General features: G+C 39.0%; 1 protein-coding gene and 1 long non-coding RNA gene across 7 annotated transcripts in view; one reads left to right on the top strand and one right to left on the bottom strand.

Moving 5' to 3' along the window:
- LOC143642798 (uncharacterized) overlaps positions 1-1,083 on the bottom strand; it is a 30,703-nt gene extending 29,620 nt beyond the window's left edge. For 2 of the 3 annotated variants that reach the window (XR_013155871.1, XR_013155869.1), the window contains exon 1: positions 488-1,083. This is a non-coding gene — a long non-coding RNA (uncharacterized LOC143642798). The remainder of the gene's footprint in view (positions 1-487) is intronic. The other variant, XR_013155870.1, reaches the window with a different exon arrangement.
- Positions 1,084-1,124: 41 nt separating this feature from the next.
- CEP83 (centrosomal protein 83) overlaps positions 1,125-24,996 on the top strand; it is a 182,495-nt gene continuing 158,623 nt past the window's right edge. For 3 of the 4 annotated variants that reach the window (XR_013155868.1, XR_013155867.1, XM_077111614.1), the window contains exon 1: positions 1,125-1,601. The gene's annotated coding sequence lies outside the window, so the exon portion shown is untranslated. The remainder of the gene's footprint in view (positions 1,602-24,996) is intronic. The other variant, XM_077111613.1, reaches the window with a different exon arrangement.

Genomic DNA, 24,996 nt, shown 5'->3' with positions numbered 1-24,996 from the left:
TCACTGAGTATTTTGGAGTTGGCGAGTCCAACCAATAAAGGCTCTGGGTAATTTCCTAACATGGAGATGATAATTCCACCATTTTTACAGTGCTCTGAGGATGCAATACCCTGAAAAAGTGCTCCAGTGCCTAAAACATGTGCTGGATAAATGTGAGCTACAATTACTAAACAACTTACATTCCCTAGAATGTATTTCTGGATTCTCTATTCTGTTCTACTGATATATCTTCCCTCTTCTCATATCTTTAAAATCCAGTGCACTCTATCAACAACTTACTTTCTCATAGCTCTTTTCCCTCATTTCACCCAAAAAGTAACATCTCAGCCTTCCCAATCATTGTTGGAGACGAAAGATGTTACTTTTGGGGACAGAAATATGTCTCACGTTATAATGTGAGAATCAGACCAAAACGAATGCACTGAACACGGTTGGAAGGGGCTTGTTAATTCCCGCGACCACCTATTCTGAACTGCTGGAGGCCCACCTTATTTCCGCTCTCGGCACACGGCTGACGTTCGGGACAGACCCTCTCTTCCAGCCCTCGTGCACAACCTGAAGTCACGTGGTTCACAATCTGAAGTCACGTGGTTCACAATGCTATCCCGGGTAAGACCTACATGCGACAGATCCGTGAGGAGATTGGCAGACGGTGCGGGGCGGAAAGGGATTCTTCCCTGGGCCCTTGATCCTGACCTGACTTTCCTTGACGCAAGCTCAGCAGACTCCCCACTCCTGGGCTGAAGCCCCAAACCTGACGTCGTAGGCAGGCGCTTCAGGACCCTCAAGCCCGCAGGCCCGGGCACGACGGCACGCAGGCCCCACCACCGCAGCCCTCGCTGAAGAGAGAGGCAGAGGAGGGGGAAGAGGAGAGGCGCGAAAGGGGAAAAAAGAATTGGGCGGTGACAAGAGAAATCGGTTTCCCCCTAACGACGAGCGTCACTCCGGCCCCTTTGAGGACCTTGGTCCTGGACCTGGACTTAGCATTCCCTTCGGTTCAGAAGGTGTCCGCCAGCCAGCTTTCCCGCTGCCCCCGCCGCGCCCGCCCGACCGCCTCCCCCCTCTAACGGCTGCCAGTCTCGGCCCGCGTCGGCGGCGTCGGTGACGTTGGCGTAGGGGCGGGACTTCCTGCCTCGCGTGCTGCCGAGTCTGGGGACCTAGTCGGCCGTGAGGGGCGGCGGGTCGAGGTTGGCGTGTCGTCCAGACGTCTGCACACGGCTGGCGCCGCACGCCCGAGGAGACCCCGCAGCCGAAGCAGAGCTGGGACTCTTCGCCGCCGCCGCCGCCGCCGCCCTCGCCACGCTCGGCTTTCTGCCTGGGAACCTCTGAGAGTTCCCCAGGGTCGGTAGCCCGGGAGGCCGCCCAGCCTTCCTGCTGCTTCATTTAGCCTGCGCGGCGAGCTGCCGCCCGGACCTCGGCAGCGTGGCGGGCAGGGCGAACAGTGCAGGGGTAGGACGGTAGCCTATAGCCCCAATGCTTCGGCGACCGGAGTTGAGTGGGTGCCGGTGGTTGGAGCGGTGGTGTCCCCAGTGGTGAGTGCGGCCAAACACCGGTCACCGCTAAGTTTTGTGTGCATGTTGCAAGGACCGTGTGTAAGTCTGGTACGTAACCTCTGCCTCTGGAGATGGTATCTTGACCTTGTTTGGGGAGACTCGCTTTTTTCCTTCACAGCCTGCCCCGGAATCCTTATTTGTTATTATTATTTTTTAAGTAGTTGACGCTCGCGTTGGAAAAGTAGGCAGCGAGACGGGCTGTGCAACCACGTACAGGCACGTGAGACTCTCCCGGGAGCTTTTGGGTGCACTCCGGCATGGTGGGCTTTTTATAGCCAGTTTAGGAATTGGATGAACGTACAGTTTAGTGTGTGATGCGGAGACTATGCATTTTGGCCTAGAAGGCAATTTTAACAGCGATGTAGCCTCTCGTTACTGTGCTAACATCTGAAATATTCTAAGTGTATGCCGGCTATAAATGAGCACTTTGGTAAACGGTGTCCAGCCCTAGATCATAATAAAAGGGCAATTTGCTCTTAAAAACGTCCGCTGTCAAATATCTTAAAAGCCTGTGGCCGCCTTGGTTGCAATAATGAAACTAGTTCAATAACATCTCTAAGATATGTCTAGAATAAGAAGAGACTTGTGTGAGTTTTTAAAATATGATGTACTTCATAGTCAGACTGAGCACAAAATGCTTGAGTAGGTCTGAAACTGAGTAGGTTAAAGCAATGCTTCTGTTACCAAGCAACATCTCCGTAAACAAGTCTAATATTTGGCTAGGATATAATTAAATGTATGTATCCTACAATTATCTGGATTCAGAATTATCTTAAATTCATGGGTTTAGCCTGTAGGTGGTTACAGTTAATACTCACCTTTCTTCGATTTTGAAGTTTGATTTCAAGCTCATTTTGGGTAGAATTACTAGAATGCTTTAAATTTCAGTGTCACACCAAACTCTCCTGAGAGCTGCAAATGGATTTGAGTTGCCCTTCGGTTACTTAGGACAAAGTATGCTCCTTATTCCTCGTACTTTGAATATCTTATTTTCTGATCAGAGTAAGTGTGCAGGCTATATTCACAAATATTCTCTATATTCCAATACAGTCACACAGAACTTTGGGTGATTGAAACACTTATGATTGATAGATAGTTTAAAAATCTTGATTTAGCTAGTAACTGTACTCAGTCTCAACTCATTGAACCCCATTTTTTTTTTTTTTTGAATGCATGGGCAGGCATGGAGCCTGTGTCTTTAGCGTGGGAGGTGAGTATTCTACCACTGAACCACTAGGGCACCCCCTTATTGAAACCTTAATCATGTAGTTTGTATGGCAAACAAATTTTCAGGGCACTTTTTCATGATCTTTTAAATGCAATAACTTCTCAAGTAAGAAAGTAGGTATGGAAATTTGAGACACAGTGTGACTGATTGAGTTCTTAAAAATCGAACTACTAGTAACTGAAATTGGAATTTGTAGTTTGATATTGTTTACTTCATGCCATTGCTGTGTTGCTAAATTCTGTAAAATAGACCTCATTTCCCTCCTCTTTCCTCTCCTCCCCTCTTTTCTTCTCTTGTGCTAATGTTGAAGTAATGACATATTCAAAAATTGAGCAAGACAAGTGGAGAAGAAAAATCAAGAATGGCTCATTTTGTGATAAACTCCTTAATAATGAGAAGTCAGCATTATGAGATTTCTAATTCAAGGAGCTTAGAAGGATGAAATTTTTAATGAAAGGATTAGTGACTTGTCAGTTTTTTCTCTTTTTTAAAATTTCTGGATACTGTCATAACTCAAGTAAATAAGTTTTAACTTTATTATACATAATGTACTAGATCCAATAGGTCATTTTTTCAAATAGTTCAATTTCTGCTTTTAGGGAAAGTGTGTATCTATATGAAACAATTCCTGAGGTACTCTTTCCTATTGAGTGCAGTTCAAATTCCTTAGCTTAATCTGAACTCTTTAAAATATCCTCTCACCTTACCTTTTCAGATTTATCTTTATAGAAAATCTGTGTTTTTGCCAGATTGGTTTCTTCCCTATCCTCTAAACCTGCTATGTGCTCCCCCATCCCCTTTCCATACCAATCATTCTGTTATATCTGACTTGATTTCTTCCCTTCTCTCTTAAAATCTGAATTGTACCCTTTCAGGTCCAACTTCACCACAACCTCTGAAATCATATAGTCCATATTTGTCACTCACACTCATATAATACTTACACTTTATACTGTCTTGTTTTATCTTTTTAATGCTTATCTTGACTTCTCGACTAGATTGTAAGCTCCTTAAGGGCAGGACATGAGATTGCAATATACTGTATCTTTAGTCTTTTCCATATAGAAATTCTTCAATAAATGTTTCTTAAAGATGAAAAATGTGCATTTCTACTTTTTTTTCCTTCTATAGTATAGAAGAAATAATAGAAGATTGTTGAGAGAGGAAAAGCAAATGAAGGAGGAAGGGCAACTGTAAACCTTAAGCAAGAAATTGAAGAGTGGGAATTCATTAGAATTGAAAGGAAAGGTTCTGTTTCTAGAAAGTATAAGTATTTGAGAATTTCCCATGACAATATCAGCAGTAAGGACTCCCTCAGGGATGCTGCTACTACTCTCAAGAGGACTTGGGGAGTTTGGTCAATTTCCTGGTTCTTCCTTGGAATCTTAGTTTTAAAAATACTTTCTGCTTCTCTTCTCTTTCCCCTTTTTCTCTCCCCCTCCTCCTCTCTCCTTTTTTCCCTTCCTTCCATCCTTATCTCCCTATCTCCTCATCTTACCCCTTTGTATCTTACTTTTTGACTTGGTCAAGACTAAATTTATGAACTTATTTCAATACTTTAATCTGGCCCTCATAAATTACCAAGTCTCTTAAGTTTATTAAATGTTTCTCAATCAGGACTGCCCTCTCTCTATCATGGAGATCATCAACTGTCTAGGACTATTTCATTTGTATTTAATTGAGCAATTTTCAGGGTGAAAGAAGTTCAGGTTAGGAAATGCCCAAGTATTTGCTTTCTATAAATTGTGACTTTAAGTCATTTTCGGATTAAAATTCATATTAAAGGAACCCAAACCTAGCCACTCCTCTTTGGGAATGCACCTAACATTCTCAAAATAAGTCTTTCTTTAAATATTCTAGGTAATTTATTTAGTCTGGCTGTAAATCCTGCAACTGATGCAGATAATATAGTTACGTTAGTTGGAGATATAAAAAGTGAAGTTAAGTCTCTGGTACTTTTATAAACCTGGTTTGATTGAGCTATTTCTTTGTCAGCTTTCTATTCTGAGTTGTTGCCCAGTAACATAATTGCAACATAACATAGCAACCATTGAAAACAGCTTTGAACTAGAAGGATTTTCCTGATGAAGTTGCAGTGGCCTCCTCTAGCGTTCACATTCAGTCTCTCAAATGAATCACATTTTGGTTTTTGGCAGACTTTTGAGGTAATGTTAAAAGAGTGTACAGTATATGCTGTTAAGTACATTTTTTGGGAGTGGCGCTAAATTATAGTTTCCTACACATTGTTTTTCATATAGAGATACATGATAAATATGTATTGAATTGAATTATAGTGTGCATGAACAACATATTAAAAGATGGGTTCAATTAAAGCTCGGTTTATTCTGGGCAGAAGAGCTATTAAGTAATAACAAACATTACGGTTCTCTACAACTGATAGAGCCACCCAAAACTGAAGTGGATGAAGCTGAAATGTTTTTTTTTCTTAATAACATTTTCGATTGTTTCTGGAGGTCCATGGATAGCTTAGATTAATAAGCATGATTTAATAGGCACCATAATTTTGTGGAAAGAGAATTCTGATTCAGGAGACCAAGGCTTGCCTGGGTGTATCATTTAACCTTTCTTGACTTGTTTTTTGTTTGAAAAAATGCCTTAAGGTTCCTTTCAGAAATTGTATGCTTTCAATTTAAAGCAATTTTTATTTCTCCTGTTTTTGGTCTAGTCAATATTTGAGTGCTTATTTTGCGTCCTGTACTACCATAGGAACACTGGGAAGTTACTGAATAAGACATTGAATAAGTCTCAAGCAGTTTACTGTCTGTGGAAAAATGGGTAAAATAAATAGTTGACTGTCATATAACATGGTAAATGTTATAAGGATAAATACGGGTATTATGGGGCATGTAATTATCGGGGTGTTTTATAGAGCTGCTGGATCTTGAAAGGCTGTTGGTGGAGAATACCTAAACTCAGTATATCTGTCTCTATATATCTATATATCTGTATATATATAAGCTGAGTATATCTAAACTAAAGTATTATAAGTGTTTACTAAGTGAAAACGGTTATGAACCCATATATAGAAAAGAAGCAACAGAGGATGGTGGGTTTATGGGACTGCAAGTAGTTAAGGATAAATAGAATAGATGAGACTAGAGCATAACCAAGGGAGATCAGATCACAAGGGTCTTGTTTGTTATTTTGAGGAGTTTGGACATTACTCCTTAAAATGACTTACAAGGATCTTTGTTTGTTGATGAGTATATGTATATGCATATAAAATATATATTGTGTGTTGTCTTCATGTATTTGAACTCGTACTATGGACCAGGTACTATGGTAGGCATTAGGGTTAGCAGTAAGAAAGACACATTAGACCTTCCATATTGCGGCTTACTCTAGTGGGAATTTGACTAAATCCTTTACATGTTTTAACATAACTCCAAGTTTTTGCTTCACTTTCTTGCTCCAACTGAAACATGGTATTCTTGGGAACATTACTTCCCTTGTAACCACTTCAAGTGAGCACTTTTTTCCCTCTTGCCAAATATACCAGGACTCAAAGGAGGGGTTTTTGTGAATCTGATTCTTTGAAACTTGTTTCATCAGACTTCGCTATGTTATTCTTTCTTACTGTGATCTGCCAGCTTTCCAGTCACTCTCATTCAGTGAACACTTATCACCTTCCTCATAGTCTTTCTATCTACTATTATTGTAGATCAGAGGTTGGTAAACTGTGACTCCTGTGGCCAGATCCACTCTGCTACCTGTTTCTGTAAATAAAATTTTATTGGAACACATTCGTGATCATTCATTATGCGTTGTCTATGGTGGCTTTTGTGTTAAAAGTGACAGAGTAGAGTAACTGTGACAGTGACTATAGGGTCTGCTCAACCTAAAGTATTTACTGCCTGGCCCTTTATAGAAAAAATTTGCTTATCCCTGGTTTATGTGATTTATTAAAAAGGCACCTTGGTTGGTACATAGCACTAGTGATTTTGCTCTTTACCCTAACTCAGAAACTTATGTAGTCAAATCCCAGACCTTGGATGTTGCTACTAAACAGCACCACCTTTGAAATCTCAACTTCAGACGTCTCTAATTCTCACCATTTATCTTTCCCAGTACTCCCATTACAGTAATTCTCTGATATCAACATGACTTCAAATTTATTGACCTTACTGCTTTTTCATTGTTACCCCTCACTAAGCCTCTCTTTCTGTTTACCTACTTAGTTTCCATGGTTCAGCACTTTGACTACTCCCCATCAAAATCCCATAACTCCTTTACCGATCCTCTTTAAAACCCCAGTCCTGGGTAAACATATATATCTTCCTACTCCATGCCTGGGCTCCAAGTAGCTGAACCTTGTTGGACAAATTATTGAATCTTGCTAACTGGACTCACTTAAGATTTGTGACTAAAAGTCTCAACACTATCAAAGTCCTATATTTCTAACTGTTCTGTAAGGCCATTTCATTCCTTGTCTTCAGATCTCTAGTATTTCTTCTTTCTGTTCTCAGCTGATGACTTGCCTTATAAGAGAAAATAATTTCAGTCAGATGAGAACTCACCTTCACTTTACTAACCAGCCTGCATTTGTGCCCACACATTAGCTTCCCGTGTTACAATGAAGAAGTGGCTGTGCACTCTTCTAAGGCCCTCTCATCTACTTTCGTATGGATTATTTTTCCTCTTTCTTACTAAATTTGATCTTTTCCCTCTTGTATCATCAATTTCTTTTCTTTTTTGAGTTATTTTCATTTGGCATAGAAGCATTCCTTAATATCACGCATCTAAATAAAAGCTAAACGCTTTCCTTGATCCCATTTCTCTCTTTAGATACTACCCCATTTCTCTGCCTCTTCACAACTGAGCTCCTAGGAAGAGTTGCTGTCTCGTATGCCACACTTCCCCATTCTCTCTTTGACCTACTCTATTCAAGCTTTTATTTCCACCACTTATCTGAAAGAGTTCTTTTCCAGGTCCTCTAAAACTTGTAGCTTGCTAAAGCCATTGGTCAATTCTCTATCTCCATATTATTTTACCTTTTAGCAGTATTGATGTAGTTGACCCATTTCTTCCCTTGTTGAAAAAACTTTTCTCCTAAGCCAAATTCTCCTGGCTTATCTCCTATCCTTGTTATGGCTCCTTTTCAGTCCCTCTTTAGGATTCTACTCTTCTAAATGTCGGCATATCTCAGGGTTCAGCTGTATTTACATTTCTGAGTGATCTCATTTGGTCTCATCCATGGCTTTATATCCCAACTTTATTTGTGCTGTTTAATATGGTCATCACTGACCCCAAGTGGCTATTGAGCACTTGAATTGTGGCTAGTCCGAATTGAGGTGTGCTGTAGGTGTAAAATACATGTCGTATTTCAAAGACTTTGTAGGAAAGAATAAAATACATCAATTTTTTACATTGATTAAATGTTAAAATTATAGTATCTTGACTATATTGGATTAAGTGAATCATTAAAATTACACCTGTTTCTTTTTACTTCTTTTTAATGTCACTACTGGAAAATTTAAGCTTACATATGTGAATAGCACATTGTATTTCTATTGGACAGCATTGATTTCTGTATTATTATGCTCCAATTTATTTGTACTGTGTGTCAGATGCTATTCTAGGGTTGGGTATCTAGGAATAGATAAAGTCCCACTATGCAAAGAACATGGATTTTAGTGGAGAAAGAGTAAAAATCTGTATGAAAGATTAGTTAGGGATATACAATTAGGGCAAAGTGAATAGAGATTGGTGTTGGGAGAAGGGTACTATGTTAAGGAATGTGCTGATTTGAAGCTATTATATACACCCCAGAAAAGCCATGTCTTTTAATTGTCGTTCAGTATTTCTGGGTGTGATCTTTTTGATTGTTTCCATAGCAATGTGATCCACCCAGTTGTGGGTGGTAACTTTTGATTAGATGGTTTCAATGGAGATGTGTCTCCATTCATTCAAGGTGGGGATGCTTATTGGAACCCCCCCTTTTTTTTTTTTTAATATTTTCACATGCCATCCAATCCAACCAAAGTGTACAATCAGTGGCTCACATTATCATCACATTGTAATGTATTCATCACCATGATCATTTTTAGAACATTTGCATCACTCCAGGAAAAAAAATAAAAAGAAAAAAAAAACCCTGCATCTCATACCCCTTCCCCTCCCTCTCATTGGCCACTAGTATTGCAATCTACACTTATTGGAGCCCTTTAAGAGGGAACCATTTTGGAAAAAGCTGAGAGCCAACAGAGCTCACACAGCCAGAGACCTTTGGGGATGCATAAAGAAACCGCCCCTAGGGAAGCTGTTTAAGAAGCCTAGAGCAAAAGCTGGCAGATGTCCCCATGTGCCTTTCCAGCTGAGAGAGAAACCCTGAACATCATTGACCTTCTTGAACCAAGGTATCTTTCCCTGGATGCCTTAGTTTGTATATTTTTATAACCTTGAAAATGTCATGGCCTTAGAACTGTAAACTTGCAACTTAATAAATTCCCCTTTTTAAAACTTGTTCCATTTCTGGTATATTGCACTCAGCAGCTTATAAACTAATACAAGGAGTGTGGTCAGGGAAGGGCTTTTGGAAGAGATATTTGAGCAGAGAACTATATGCAATGAAGGAGCAAGCCACTCAATTTCTGGCTATTCTGTATCTTCACTTGGCTGTTCAGTAGGTTTTACAAACAAATGCTAGTCATCTCCCCACTAAATATCATCCCTTTTGTCCCTCTCTGTCCTCTCTGCTTTCAGCATTTCAGTAAATGGCATTAACCTGTTGCTCAGGTTAAAAACCTTGGAGTTATCTTCTCCCTTTTTGTACTCTAGTTCTAACTCATCTTTAGTCATTTCTGTCATCCATACTACCGAAGTATATTCAGAATCCTCTTACCAGTTCCACCGCTCCAACTTTTGTTCTAGTTTGCTAGCTGCTGGAATGCAACACACCAGAGATGGATTGGCTTTAAATAAAAGGGAATTTATCTAGTTAAAAATATATAGTTCTTCAGAGGAAAGGTAGCTAACTTTCAACTGAGGTTCTTTCTTATATGGAAAGGCACAGGGTGATCTCTGCTGGCCTTCTTTCCAGGCCTCTGGGTTCCTACAACTTTCCCCAGGGTGATTCCTTTCTGCATCTCTCAAGGCTTGTGCTGAGATGAGGTAGGCTGAGCTGCTTGGGCTGTGCTATGTTGAGCTTTCTCATTTAAGCTTCCAGCCAATTAAATCAAACATCATTCATTGCAGCAGGCACCCCTCCTAGATGACTACAGATGTAACCAGCAACAGATGAGGTTGGCTCATGTCCACAGCAATAGAACTAGGCAGTTTTTCACCTAGCCAAGTTGGCACCTGAACCTAACTACTGCACTTTGCTTCAGCATTTCTCACCTGTGTTACTGCAGCTGCCTCCTAGTTGAATTTCCTGTCCACCCACCCACATAATCTTCCAGAGTCAGAGTTGCATTTCTAAAGTATTAATCAGATCAGTGTCAATCATCTGCTTAAAACCCTTTTTGTTTTAAGAGTGGACAGAATAAAATCCAGACTTCTTGCCATGTCTTCAAGACTACCTGATCTGATTCTGCCTATATCTTTAACCTCATTTCCCTCCATTCTTCCCCTTATTCACTATGCGTCATCCATTATCACCCCTTCTTTTTTTTTTTTTTTTAATTTCTAGCTTGCTAAGCTTTTCCTTCTCTTAAATTCTTTAAAGTTGTTGTTTCTTCTGCTTGAAATGCTGTAACCTTTGATCATCAGCTGGCTATCCTTGTCCTCATTTTTTGGGGTCTTAACTCAAAAGTTATCTACCTTTTCAGAAAGATCTACCCTGACAACTTCTAGTTAAAGCAGTCAGCCCCTAAGTCCTGTTGATTTTTACCGTATTACTCTTATTTCCTCTGTAGTACTCATATCTGAGATTGATTTCCTTTTATTAATGTATCATATCTACCCACACTGTTAACACAAGCTCCTTGAGGTCAGGGGTTTTTTTCTCTTGGACACTTTTTTATCCCTGGTAACTAAAACGGTTCCTAGTACGTATTAAGCAGTCAATAAATTGTTGACTCATTCACATTAAACAAACAGAACAAACTTGATAATTGCCATAGAAATAGAAACATAGTTGTGCTCTGAAGATGCATAACAAGAGAAGTTGAAGGATCCCATGAAAATGATGTTTAAGTCCAGACCTAAAAGATGATTAGGAACCAGCCTGGCAAAATATGTGGGGCATAAAGTAGGCATGTTTGACCAATATGTGAGCAGGCGCATCCCCTGCTGAGTGAGCAGTGGATCAGAGGGATGGGAAGGTGTGAAGTGACTGGATTTGTGTTGGGAATGGCATAAAATTTGGCATGGCTGAAGTGAATTATGAGTCCTAGATCCAGTGGTCTTGTCAGCCTTTTAAGGAATTAGAGTTTTGTCCTCTAAGATTTGTAAATTCAGAATTCTCTTTAACCTAGCATTCGACATTATTTGTCATTTGGAGAATTTACTCATAATATCAATATCAGATAGGAATATGCAAAGAAATACCTTGATTAAGTTTAAAATTGTGATGGGATGAATTGCTCCTTTGTATACATCTGCAGCAATTCTGTATTTAAATTTGGTCATAGGTAGGGAGCTTTTTATTTTCTGTATTTTTGTTCATTTATATGTTGATCAAACATTTTGAGATCTTCCATATTAGAAGAATGCTAGGAACTAGAAGGGATCAGGGAAGATATTGGCACATAGTAAGTGCTCAGTAGTTTTGTCAAAGACTAAATATTACCTGCCTTTGTGAAGTTTATACAAGGCAGAATTGAATAAGCGCTTGAATAATAGCTAAAATATATGGAACTGTTAAATGTACCAGACGTATTATACAAGCTATCTCAATGTGCTATAGAAAAACATTGGAAGAAGTGATTAATTCTGATTGAGTACATCAATCAATGTTTCTTACAGGAATCGTCATTGGACTGGACTTGTGAGAGAGGATTTTGGTTGTCTGAAAAGAGTAAGATGGTATCCCAGGATGAAGGAACACAATGAACAAAGACATAGATTTGTTAAACTGAATATTGCTAAGTTCAAATTTCATATTCCTACTTTTGATAGAGACCCTGGACTTAACTAACCCAAGGATCTTTGTCACCCAGTTTAGTTTATTCTTTCATTATTGGCATTTCCATTTTGGTAATGTCTGGAGATTTCTCCCTTAATGTAGCAAATGAAATTTCTTTTTATGCTTTGTTTTCCATAGCATCATCTCCAGAGACAAAATAGTACAGTTGTAAACATAAAGACTCTGAAGCCAGATTTGTAGATTTGAAAACTGATTTTACCATTTCTTAGCTATGGGGACCTTAGCCTCTGGGCCTCAGTTTCCTTATTGGCAAAATTAAGATAATAATAATAGTTAACCTAGTATTACTGTCATCATTACCATGCCTGTTACTGTGGATTTTTTTTCTTCAAACTACTGGAGTATCCTGATGCTCACGTAGGTTCTATTTGTCTGTGGAGAGAATAACTGGACCTCAACCTAAAGAGACCATTTAGTGCTCTTTACATGGTCTCATGAATCACTTTGGGGGCTTTTATCTTTGTTTCCTTGGTCATGTATGGTATGATGATGAAAGAGTGTTGTCTCTACTTGGTGGTACTTGGCTGCAGGTGAAATATCTCTGATGTTATGGTAAGACCTCAAGGAAACTATTGGGTTGAGTGAAATTTTCATCCCCTAATTAAGTTCCTTAGGTATTCTGAGTACCAGCACTTTTAACTTTATGACTAGCAAGGGATAGCACCTGAAGGTAAATAGTCTTTGAAGTTTGCTTAACAGCAGCTTTATTTTCCCCTTTACCTTCTTCCTTCCAAACTGGACCTAGAGAGGGAAAGGGATAATGGAGAAGGGAGAGAGGGAAGGGAATAAAACCAGTTGTTTCAGGCTGAGTCATTTGAGGTAAGTGAAGAAAGGAGTACTTTTGTGAGTGGCAGTACAGGGCAGGAGGTACTACGTCCGTGGGAGGATGAATAGAGAGTAGGGGCACTCCTTATAGGCCAGTGATGGGTCTAAGTGGTCTTAAGAATGACTCAGTTTCTGCTTTTATTCATTTAGTTGATGTGAAGTGATAACCAGTAGCTTGCACTATTGATGTAAACTCTCATACCCTCTGACCAGTGTAGAGGTCCTATGCTTCCCACCTGCTGATAGTGTATACTGTACTTACACAAAGTCAAGGAAACCATTTAAACAGTTATTGCAGTATTCTAGGTCAGAAATGAAGACTAATTGAGATGGTAGTAATGGGGATGAAAATGAGGGAGTAGATTTAAAGATACAATGATTTCTAGGCTTTTGTCTTGAGTGACTAATAGATGGTAGTGTCATTGACTGATTTAAAGACTACAAGAGGAACAGATTTGGGGAGTGGGGACAAAAGGTTAGCTGAATGGGCTTGATGTATTTGTAGGACAGCCAAGAAGATATGTATATGGATTTGGAGACTTTAGTGACGTTTGGTTCTTATTAATGAGTACTTGTTTAGTACCTCCTAAGTTCCAAGTTCAGTTCAGGTACCAAAGATGAAGGGACACAGCCACCCTGCCATCAAAAGGAGACAGACAAATGAACAGGCAGTTAGAATACACTATGATTGAAGAATGCCTCATTAGAATCATGTGACTGTACTTTGGAGGGAGTTAGAGAAGGGAAACAAGGTTGAAAATGTTTCCGAGTTGGAGAGAATCAGCAGTCATCAACAATAATGGTAGTTGAGATCCAGGCATGGATTAAATTCTTAAGAGTGTGTAGAGTCAAAAGAGGACTAATGGGGCAGGCCGCGATGGCTCAACAGGTAAGAGTTCTCGCCTGCCATTCCAGAGACCTGGGTTCGTTTCCTGTTGCCTGCCCATGCCAAAAAAAAAAAAAAAAGAGGGCCTGATGAACATGGAACATCAACATATAGTGGGGTAGGTGGAGTAAGAGTAGGAAGTAAAAAACAGCAGGGTAGTGTCTTGGAAGCCAAGGGAGGAATATCTATTAAATTCAGTTTATTGATTAAATAAAAACTGTTGGTTGAGAAACATTGTGTAGCACTATAAATATATACTCATCTATACAAAGATGCTTCCCCATAAAGATCTGAACTTGCAGATGGGGTTAGCTTAAATCTTTGGTAAGCAGCATATAGAGGAAAAGAGTAAATATTTTGAAGCCTTAGTTCTGAGATTGTAGTTAGAATTTGGCTCTTACCAATTTGCTAGCTGCTTAATGCTTGGGACCAGTTACTTGTCCTCAATTTCTTCAAGTATAAATATGATACTTGTTTTACAAAGTTGTATGAATTAAAAGGTATAAGATACGTTATAAAGCCTGTTTCAATCATATTGGTACTCTTTAAATGATAGAATTATCATTCTGCTGTTCCTGTCTGTTCCTCCAAACTAAGTACCTTTTTCCCTCCTCTTCTGACCCTTCCTCCTCCTCATGTTCTTCTATCCTTCAAGAAACACGAGAATTCCTACCTTCTCCTTGATGCCTCCCCATACAGATAATATTTCAGATTTTCCAGAGTGAAATGAACATGGTCTGATATTCTTTAGAATTTCAGCACTATTTTATTTAACCTTCAGAAGGAAAATTTATCATCTCATAACAAGAAGTTGGGAGGCATGTGGTTCTAGGATTGTCAATTCTGTGGCTCAATAATATCAATAAGTACTTGAATTCCTTATCTTTGCTTGGCCATTCTTTGGTCTTAGGCTTGACCCACATGGCCACAGGGTGATTACGGTAGTCCAGTCATCACATATTCTAAAGTTCAAAAGAGATAACTTCTGTCTTCTACTTTTCTCCACACATTTTAACAGTTTTATTGGTTATAATTTATATAGGATAAAACTCACTCATTTCAAGATATGATTCAGTGATTATTAGTAAATTTATAGGGTTGTACAACCATCATTACAAGATAGATTCAGAATATTTTCATCAAGCCTTTTCTCCTTATTCCCCTCCAATTCTCTCAAGCTCACTTGTGGTCAATCCCAACTCATACCCCCAGGCAGCAAATCACTATCTACTTTCTGTCTCTACAAATTTGTCTTTCTCAACATTTCATATAAATAGAGTCAAACAATATGTATACAGTCTTCTGTATCTGGCTCCTTTTACTTAAATGTATTTTAGGTTCATCAGTGTAGCATGTATTATTATGTTTTTTTAATTAATGGATTTATATAGCTGTGTCATGTGTTTATCTATCCACCAGTTGATGGACTTTTGAATTATTTCCAATTTTTAGCTATTATGAAGAATGCTGCTGTGAATCATAGTCCTTTGTTACAATTGATGAAACAGTAGTATTTTTATGATCATACTATTATTAACTCTTGTCTACAATTTACATTAGGACTCATTCTTTGTGTTCTTGTTTTCTTTTTAATTTTAATTTTAACTTTGGGAAGTTGAATACAATCTCAAATTTCCCATTTTAATCACATTCAAACATACAAAGCAAAGGTGAATTACATTCACAATGTTGTACTACCATCACCACCATCCATTACCAAAAATTTTCCCATTAAACAGAAACTGTACAAGTTAAGCATTAACACCCCATTCTCCACTCCCACTCCAGCTCCTGATAACCTGTATTCTAGTTTCTGACTATGAATTTGCATGTTGTAATTATTTCATATAAGTGAGGTCATACAATGTTTGCCCTTTTGTGTCTAGCTTATTTCACGCTATGTGATGTCATCAAGGTTTATCCATGTAGTCACATGTATCAGATCTTCATTCCTTTTTATGGCTGAATAATATTCCATTATATTTGTATACCACAAGTTGTTAATCCATTCATCTGTGGGTGGTTACTTGGTGTTTTAGTATGTAAATGCTGCCGGAAAGCAGTACAACAGAAATGGAATAGCTTTTAAAAAGGGAATTTAATAAGTTACAAGTTTAGAGTTCTAAGTTGGATAAAATGTCCAAACTAAGGCACCAACAAGAGGTTACCTTTACTCAAGAAAGGGTGATGCTGTCCAGAACACCTCTGCCAGCTGGTATAGCTTGTAACTGGCATCAGCTGGTCCCTTGCTCCTGGGCTCTGTTGCTTTCAGCCTGTGCGTTTTCCATGGGGTTCCTCACTTGGCATCTGTGGGCCCTCACTTAGCTCCTCTGGGACACAACTCTGGGTTCTGGCTTGCTTAGCCAGAAGGGCTCATGGAAAGGCACGTAGCAATGTCTGTTGGGCCCTGCATCTCCAAACATCTGGGTCTCATCAGCTCAAAAGCAACTGTTCTGTAAGTGTCTGCATCTGCATTGGCTGTGAGCTTTCTCCCAAACATTTCCTCTTTAAAGGACTCCAGTAAACAAATCAAGTCTGCTCTAAATGGGCAGAGCCGCATCCCCATCTAACCAAAAGGACACACCCACAAGTGGGCACACTACATCTTCCTGGGGATAATCTCATCAAAAGGCCATGCCCACAACTGTCAGGGCTCCATCTCCATGGAGATAATCTAATCAAAATGGTTTCCGCCCTCAAGTACCGTATCATGATTAAAGAACATGGCTTTCAAACCAGCACACTTGGTTCCATCTTTTCAGCAGTTGTGAATAATGCTGCTGTGAAAATCAGTGTGACTCTCAGTGTGCAAATACCTGTTCCATTCCCTGCTTTCAATTCTTTTGTATAATACTTAGAAGTGAAAAAGTAGTGAATGGTAATTCTGTACTTCACTGAGGAACTGCAAGTGTGTTTTTCATAGAGCCTGTGCCATTTAGTATGCCCACCAATGATGTACAAGTGTGCTTATTCTACACATCCTTTCCAACACTTGTTCTTTTCCATCTTTTTTAAATAGTAGCCATTCCAGTGTGTGTGAGATGGAATCTCATGTGGTTTCAATTTGAATTTCCTTAATGACTAATGACACTGAGCATCTTTTCATGTGCTTTTTGACCTTTTGTATATCTTATTTGGAGAAATAGCTATTCATGTCTTTACCTCATTTTTTAAAATATCTTTTATTGTTAAATATAACATATACAAAGAAAAGAAAAAAAAGCAGTTATTTTCAAAGTACACTTCAATAAGTAGATACGGAACAGATTTCAGAGTTTATTATGGGTTACCATTCCACTATTTTAAATTTTTCCTTCTAGCTGCTCCAAAACACTGGGGGCTAGAAGAAATAATATTTTTACTTTTTTGTGAAAAATAACATTTATACCAAAAAGCAATACATTTCAAAGCAAATCTCAACAATTAGCTGTAGAACAGATGTCAGTTTCAGTTTCACAATTTTAGCTTTTTGTTTTTAGCTGCTCTGAGATACTAGAGACCTAAAGAAATATCAATGTAATGATTCAGCCAACATACTTGTATGTTAAACCCTACCTTCTCTGTATAAGTCTACCATCACCTTTGATCTTTTTCCTACTCTTTAGGGGTATTTGGGCTATGCCCATTCTAACTTTTTCATGTTGAAAGGGGTTGTCGATAATATGGATAGGGTGACGGAACTAGTTGATGTTCTGGAGAGGCTGGCCCCTCTGCATTTCAAAACTTATCTGATCCAGGGACACATCCTGAGGGTGTAGGTTTCTGGAATGTTACCCTAGTGCATGGAACCTCTGTAGAATCTTATATGCCTTAGGTATTTTTTTTTAAATTTATTTATTTATTAAAAAAATTAACAAACCAAATAGAACATCAACATATATAATCAGTAATTCACAATATCATCACTTAGTTGCATATTCATCATTTCTTAGAACATTTGCATTAATTCAGAAAAAGAAAAACACAATAGAAAAAGAAATAAAACGAACACAGAAAAGAAAAAAAAGATTATACCTACCATACCCCTTGCCCCTCGTTTTCATTTACCACTAGCATTTCAAACTAAATTTATTTTAACATTTGTTCCCCCTATTATTTATTTTTATTCCATATAGTCTACTCATTTGTTGACAAGGTAGATAAAAGGAGCATCAGACACAAGGTTTTCACATTCACACAGTCACATTGTGAAAGCTGTATCATTATTCAGTCATCCTCAAGAAACATGGTTACTGGAACACAGCTCTACATTTTCAGGCAGTTCCATCCATCCAGCCTCTCAATTACACCTTGAATAACAAGATGATATCTACTTAATGCATAAGATTAACCTCCAGGATAACTTCTTGATTCTGTTTGGAATCTCTCAGCCATTGACACTTTGTCTCATTTCACTCTTCCCCCTTTTGGTCAAGTAGGTTTTCTCAGTCCCTTGATGCTGAGTCTCAGCTCACTCTAGGATTTCTGTCCCATGTTGCCAGGAAGGTCCACACCCCTAGGAGTCATGTCCCATGTAGACAGGGGGAGGGTGGTGAGATTGCTTGTTGTGTTGGCTGGAGAGAGAGGCCACATCTGAGCAACAAAAGAGGCTCTCTTGGGGGTGACTCTTAGGCCTAAATTTTAAGTAGACTTGACCTATCCTTTGTGAGGTTAAGTTTCATATGAACAAACCTCAAGACTGGGGGCTCAGCCTATAGCTTTGGTTGTCCACACTGCTTGTGAGAATATCAAGAATTCAACTTGGGGAAATTGAATTTCTCCCCATTCTCCCCATTTCCCGAAGGGGGCTTTGCAAATACTTTTCCACTCACTGATCAAATCACTCGGATTCATCGGGGCATCACTCTGGACAAACCAACAAAATCTCATGGCCTACCTGTTATTCCAATTACTTATGGTGCTCCATAAAACTATCTACATAAGTTATATTAGTTAATGCACTAGTTAAAATATAAATTTTGTAACAAATCTTTTTTGCTTTAGTCTCACACATAAGGTGAAATTTCAAAATATTAATTACCATCTATTTTCAGCATCCTGCAATAATGACATTCTTTTGTTCTTTCTCATGCAAAAACATTTTTAAAATTTGTACATTTAGTCACTATTACTATACACTCTAGGCATTCCTAGCTTATACCATCTCAATCTTTAACATCTGTCTTTCTTTCTGATTTCATTGATGTCCCCAGCCCTCCTCCTCTGTCATTCTCACATGCAGCTTCATTCAGTGTTTTAACATAACTGTCTTATAGTTAGGTAGTATTGTGCTGTCCATGTCTGAGTTTTTGTATTCAGTCCTGTTGCACAGTCTGTATCCCTTCAACTCCAATTACCCAGTATCTTATCCTTTTTCTATCTCCTGATGGTCTCTGTTACCAACGAAATGTTTCAAGTTTATTCACTAATGTCAGTTCATATTAGTGAGACCATACAGTATTTGTCCTTTTGTTTTTGGCTAGTCTCACTCAGCATAATGTTTTCAAGGTTCATCCATGTTGTTACATAGTTCATAAGTTTATTCTGTCTTAAAGCTGCATAATATTCCATTGTATATATAAACCACAGTTTGTTTAGCCACTCGTCTGTTGGTGGACATTTTGGCTGTTTCCATCTCTTTACAATCGTAAGTGATGGTGCTATAAACATTGGTATGCAAATGTCCATTTGTGTCTTTGCCCTTATGTCATCTGAGTAGATACCTAGCAATGGTATTGCTGGGTCATATGGCAATTCTATGTTCAGCTTTTTGAGGAACCGCCAAACTGCCTTCCGCGGCGGTTGCTCCATTTGACATTCCAACCAACAGTGAATAAGTGTGCCTCTTTCTCCACATCCTCTCCAGGACTTGTCATTTTCTGTTTTGTTGATAATGGCCATTCTGGTGGGTGTGAGATGATATCCCATTGTGGTTTTGATTTGCATTTCTCTAATGGCCAAGGACGTTGAGCATCTCTTCATGTGCCTTTTGGCCATTTGTATTTCCTCTTCTGAGAAGTGTCTGTTCAAGTCTTTTTCCCATTTTGTAATTGGATTGGCTGTCTTTTTGTTGTTGAGTTGAACAATCTCTTTACAAATTCTGGATACTAGACCTTTATCTGATATAACATTTCCAAATATTGTCTCCCATTGTGTAGGCTGTCTTTTTACTTTCTTGATGAAGTTCTTTGATGCACAGAAGTGTTTAATGTTGAGGAGTTCCCATTTATCTATTTCTTTCTTCAATGCTTGTAAGATCGAGGAAACAGCCTCCAATTATAAGATTTATAAGATATTTCCCTACATTTTCCTGTGTTTTATGGTCTTAGACCTAATGTTTAGATCTTTGATCCATTTTGAGTTAAGTTTTGTATAGGGTGTGAGATATGGTTCCTTTTTCATTCTTTTGCATATGGATATCCAGTTCTCTAGGCACCATTTATTGAAGAGACTGTTCTGTCCCAGGTGAGTTGGGTTAACTGCCTTATCAAAGATCAAATGTCCATAGATAAGAGGGTATATATCTGAATACTCTGTTCGATTCCGTTGGTCAATATATCTATCATTATGCCAGTACCATGCTGTTTTGACCACTGTGGCTTCATAATATGCCTTAAAGTCAGGCAGCGTGAGACCTCCAGCTTCGTTTTTTTTCGTCAAGATACTTTTAGCAATTCAGGGCACCCTGCCCTCCCAGATAAATTTGCTTATTCATTTTTCTAATTCTGAAAAGTAAGTTGTTGGGCTTTTGATTGGTATTGCGTTGAATCTGTAAATCAGTTTAGGCAGAATTGACACCTTAACTATATTTAGTCTTCCAATCCATGAACATGGTATGCCCTTCCATCTATTTAGGTCTTCTGTGATTTCTTTTTTTTTTACCAGGGTGGATAACCGGTCCCGGGAGTTCTTTTTTTTTTTTTTTTAATTTTTTATTAATTAAAAAAAAAATTACAAGAGACACAAACATTCCCAACACATACACTCAGCAATTCACATCATCACATAGTTGCATATTCATCATCATGATCATTTCCCAGAACATTAACATCAATTCAGAAAAAGAAAAAAAAAACAACAGAAAAATATAACAAAGAAAAAAGAATTTTACATGCCATACCCCTTACTGATCCCTTTCATTGATCACTAGCATTTCAAACTAAATCTATTTTAACATTTGTTTCCCCTATTATTTATTTTTATTCCATATGTTCCTCTCATCTATTGACAGGGTAGATAAAAGGAGCATCAGACACAAGGTTTTCACAATCACACAGTTAATTGAGAAAGCTATATCATTATACAATCATCATCAAGAAACATGGCTACTGGAACACAGCTCTACATTTTCAGGCAGTTCCCTCCAACCTCTCCATTACATCTTGGATAACAAGGTGATATCTACTTAATGCATAAGAATAACCTCCAGGATAACCTCTTATCTCTGTTTGGAATCTCTCAGACATTGACACTTTGTCTCATTTCACTCTTCCCGCTTTTGGTCTAGAAGGTTTTCTCAATCCCTTGATGCTGGGTCTCAGCTCATTCTAGAGTTTTTCTCAATCCCTTGATGCTGAATCTCAGCTCATTCTGGGATTTCTGTCCCACGCTGCCAGTAAGATCCACACCCCTGGTAGTCATGTCCCACGTAGACAGGGGGAGGGTGGTGAGTCTGCTTGCTGTGTTGGCTGGAGAGAGAGGCCACATCTGAGCAACAAAAGAGGTTCTCTTGGCGGTGGCTCTTAGGCTTAATTTTAAGTAGGCTTGACCTATCCCCTGTGGGGCTAAGTTTCCTATGAACAAACCCCAAGACTGAGGGCTCAGCCTATAGCTTTGGTTGTCCACGCTGCTTGTCAGAATATCAAGAATTCAACTTGGGGAAGTTGAGTTTTCCCCCGTTCTCACCATTCCCCGAAGGGGACTTTGCAAATACTTTTTTACTCACTGATCAAATCACTCTGGGATTCATCACGGCATCATCTGGACAAACCAACAAAATCTCATGTCCTATACAAAGTTCCATGTACTTAAGGTGTTCAATCAACTATCTACATAAGTTATATTAGGAGATGCATGAGTCAAAGTATAGATTTGTACCAAATAAACATTTTTTGCTTTTGTCTCACACATTAGTTGAAATTTTAAAATATTAAGTACCATCTATTTTCAGCACATTGCAGTAATGACATTCTTTTGTTCTTCCTCATGCAAAAACATTTTTAAAATTTGTACATTTAGTCACTATTATTATACACTCTAGGCATTCCTAGATTACACCATCTCAATCTTCATCGTCTATCTTTCTTTCTGATTTCATTTATGCCCCAGCCTCCTCTCTTTATCATTCTCATATGCAGCTTCATTCAGTGTTTTAACATAATTGTATTACAGTTAGGTAATATTGTGCTGTCCATTTCTGAGTTTTTACATTCAGTCCTGTTGCACAGTCTGTATCCCTTCACCTCCAATTACCCAATATCTTACCCTATTTCTGTCTCCTGATGGTCTCTGTTACCAAGGAAATATTCCAAGTTTATTCACTAATGTCAGTTCATATCAGTGAGACCATACAGTTTTTGTCCTTTTGTTTCTGGCTAATCACACTCAGCATAATGTCCTTAAGGTCCATTCATGTTGTTACATACTTCATAACTTTATTCTGTCTTACAGCTGCATAATATTCCATCTTATGTAAATATCACAGTTTGTTTAGCCAACTCTCTGTTGATGGACATTTTGGCTGTTTCCATCTCTTGGTAATAATAATGCTGCTATAAACATTGATGTGTAAATGTCCATTTGTGTCCTTGGCCTCGTGTCCTTTGAGTAGAGACAGCATATAGATGGGTCCTGTTTTTTAATCCATTCTGCCAGATTATGTCTTTTGATTGGAGAGTTTAATCCATTAACATTTATTGTTATTACTGCATGGGTAGTACTTTCTTCTACTATTTTGCCTTCTGGATTTTATATGTCATACCTAATATTCCTTCTTTTTACCTTTACTCATAGTCTTCCTTTGTACACTCTTCTCCACACCTCTCTCTTCTGTCTTCGTTTCTGTCTCTAGTGTTCCCTTTAGTATTTCTTGCAGAGCTGGTCTCTTGGTCACAAATTCTCTCAGTGATTTTTGTCTGAAAATGTTTTAATTTCTCCCTCATTTTTGAAGGACAATTTTGCTGGATATAGAATTCTTGATTGACAGTTTTCTCTTTTAATAATTTAAATATATTATCCCAGTGTCTTCTCGCCTCCATGGTTTTTGCTGAGAGATCTGCGCATAGTCTTATTGGGCTTCCCTTGTATGTGATGGATTGCTTTTCTCTTGCTGCTTTCAAGATCCTCTCTTTCTCTTTGACCTCTGACATATTGATTAGTAAATGTCTCGGAGTACTTCTGTTTGCATCTATTCTCTTTGGGGTATCCTGTACTTCTTGGATCTGTAATTTTAAGTCTTTCATAAGAGTTGGGAAATTTTCAGTGATAATTTCCTCCAGTAGTTTTTCTCCTTCTTTTCCCTTCTCTTCTCCTTCCGGGACACCCACAACACGTATATCCCCGTGTTTCATATTATCATTCAATTCCCTGAGTCCCTGCTCATAGTTTTCGATGTTTTTCCCTATAGTTTCTGTTTCTTGTCGGGTTTCAGATGTTCCATCCTCTAGTTCACTAATCCTATTCTCTGTCTCTCGAAATCTACCATTGTAGGTTTCCATTGTTTTTTTCATCTCTTCTACTGTGCCTTTCATTCCCATAAGTTCTGTGATTTGTTTTTTCAGACTTTCCATTTCTTTTTGTTCATTCCTTGCCTTCTTCATATCCTCCCTCAATTCATTGATTTGGTTTTTGATGAGGTTTTCCATGTCTGTTCGTATATTCTGAATTAATTGTTTCAGCTCTTGTATCTCATTTGAACTATTGGTTTGTTCCTTTGACTGGGACATATCTTAATTTTCCTGGTATGACTTGTTATTTTTTGCTGGCATCTAGGCATTTAATTACCTTAATTTGTTTATTCTGGAGATTGCTTTCACTTCTCTTACCTAGGGTTTTCTTGCTGGATGAATTTGTTGTCCATCTTTTCTTTGACATTCACTTCAGCTTTTTCTGGGCCTCTAGCTTAGGTTTTGTTTAACAGAGGATAATTTTTCAGTTCTTGTTTTCTTGATTCTTGCCCTGCTTGTATGGTGCCTTCCCCCACCCCCACCCCCACCCCCACCCCCACTTAGGAGGGTCTGTGTAGGTATTATAGACTCCAGCCGGTTTTCCTGGACTAATCTGGCCTCCTATCAGGGGGAAGGGGTCACCTGTGTCAGTTTTCCCTGAGGGTGAGACCCAGCAGGTTAAAAGACTTTCCTGTGAAGTCTCTGGGCTCTGTTTTTCTTATCCTGTCCAGTACGTGATGCTTGTCTGCCTGCAGGTCCCACCAGCATAAGAACTCTCCTTGCTGGGGGCATGGTAGAGACAGAGGAGAGGTTGTAGGCTGGTTTTAAATTACCAAGCCCTGGGGTCTGAATTCCTTGAGGAAGGGATTCCATCTGAGTTGGGCTTCACCCCTCCCCTGGGGAAGGCACAGGCAGGAGAGAAGCCCTGAAACAGCTTGTTTCTGCCTATGCCTGGGGCATGCTGCCTGAGAAGTCCTGTGGCTTAATCCAGGGGCAGTCAAGGCTTTGTAGAAACACAGCCAGAAAAACCCTGTTTCTTTTCTTTTTTTCTTTTTCCGTTAGCCCAATGAGCGACCTCTGCTTTGACCAGGTTCACCTGAGCTGGGGGCCTATTGTTAGTAGCCAGAATTTGTTAATTAATGCCATAATTGGTATTTGGTTGACTCAGCCCCTGCTGCTGGTAAAGTTCCTTTCCTTTCCTCTCTGGGATGCAGCCTGTGGGGGAGGGGCTCCAGCTGCTGCATCTTGGGGAACTCACAGTTCTGGGGAGGCTCGCAGCCAGTCTAGCTGGCCCAGACTGGGGTATGCTGTGTGTCTGGTCACTGACGTGGCTCTGGGAGCTGCTCTGTACTATTTCTGGTTATTTAGTAGTTGTTCTGGAGGACGAACTAAAACGCTTACATTGCTAAGCCACCATCATGGCCACACACCCCTCTTGCCTTAGATGTTCTTTATTTACTTCTTTTTTTTTTTTTTTTTTTTTTTCCACGGGCAGGCACTGGGAATTGAATCCCTGTCTCTGGCATGGCAGGTGAGAATTCTGCCACTGAGCCACCTTCACACCACCCTTCATTTACCTAATTTTAAATTGGGTTGTTTGTCTTTTTTGCTGTTGAGTTGTCTGGGTTCTTTATAAATTCTGAATATTAATCCTTTAACAGATAAGCGGTTTCCAAATGTTTTTTGCTCCCATTCTGTAGGTTGTCTTTGTACTTTCTTGATAACATCCTAAGCTGAACAAGAGATTTTTA

Source organism: Tamandua tetradactyla, chromosome 7, assembly GCF_023851605.1.
Source record: "Tamandua tetradactyla isolate mTamTet1 chromosome 7, mTamTet1.pri, whole genome shotgun sequence".
Lineage (NCBI taxonomy): Eukaryota > Metazoa > Chordata > Mammalia > Pilosa > Myrmecophagidae > Tamandua > Tamandua tetradactyla.
This window is presented reverse-complemented; position numbering and strand designations above follow the sequence as displayed.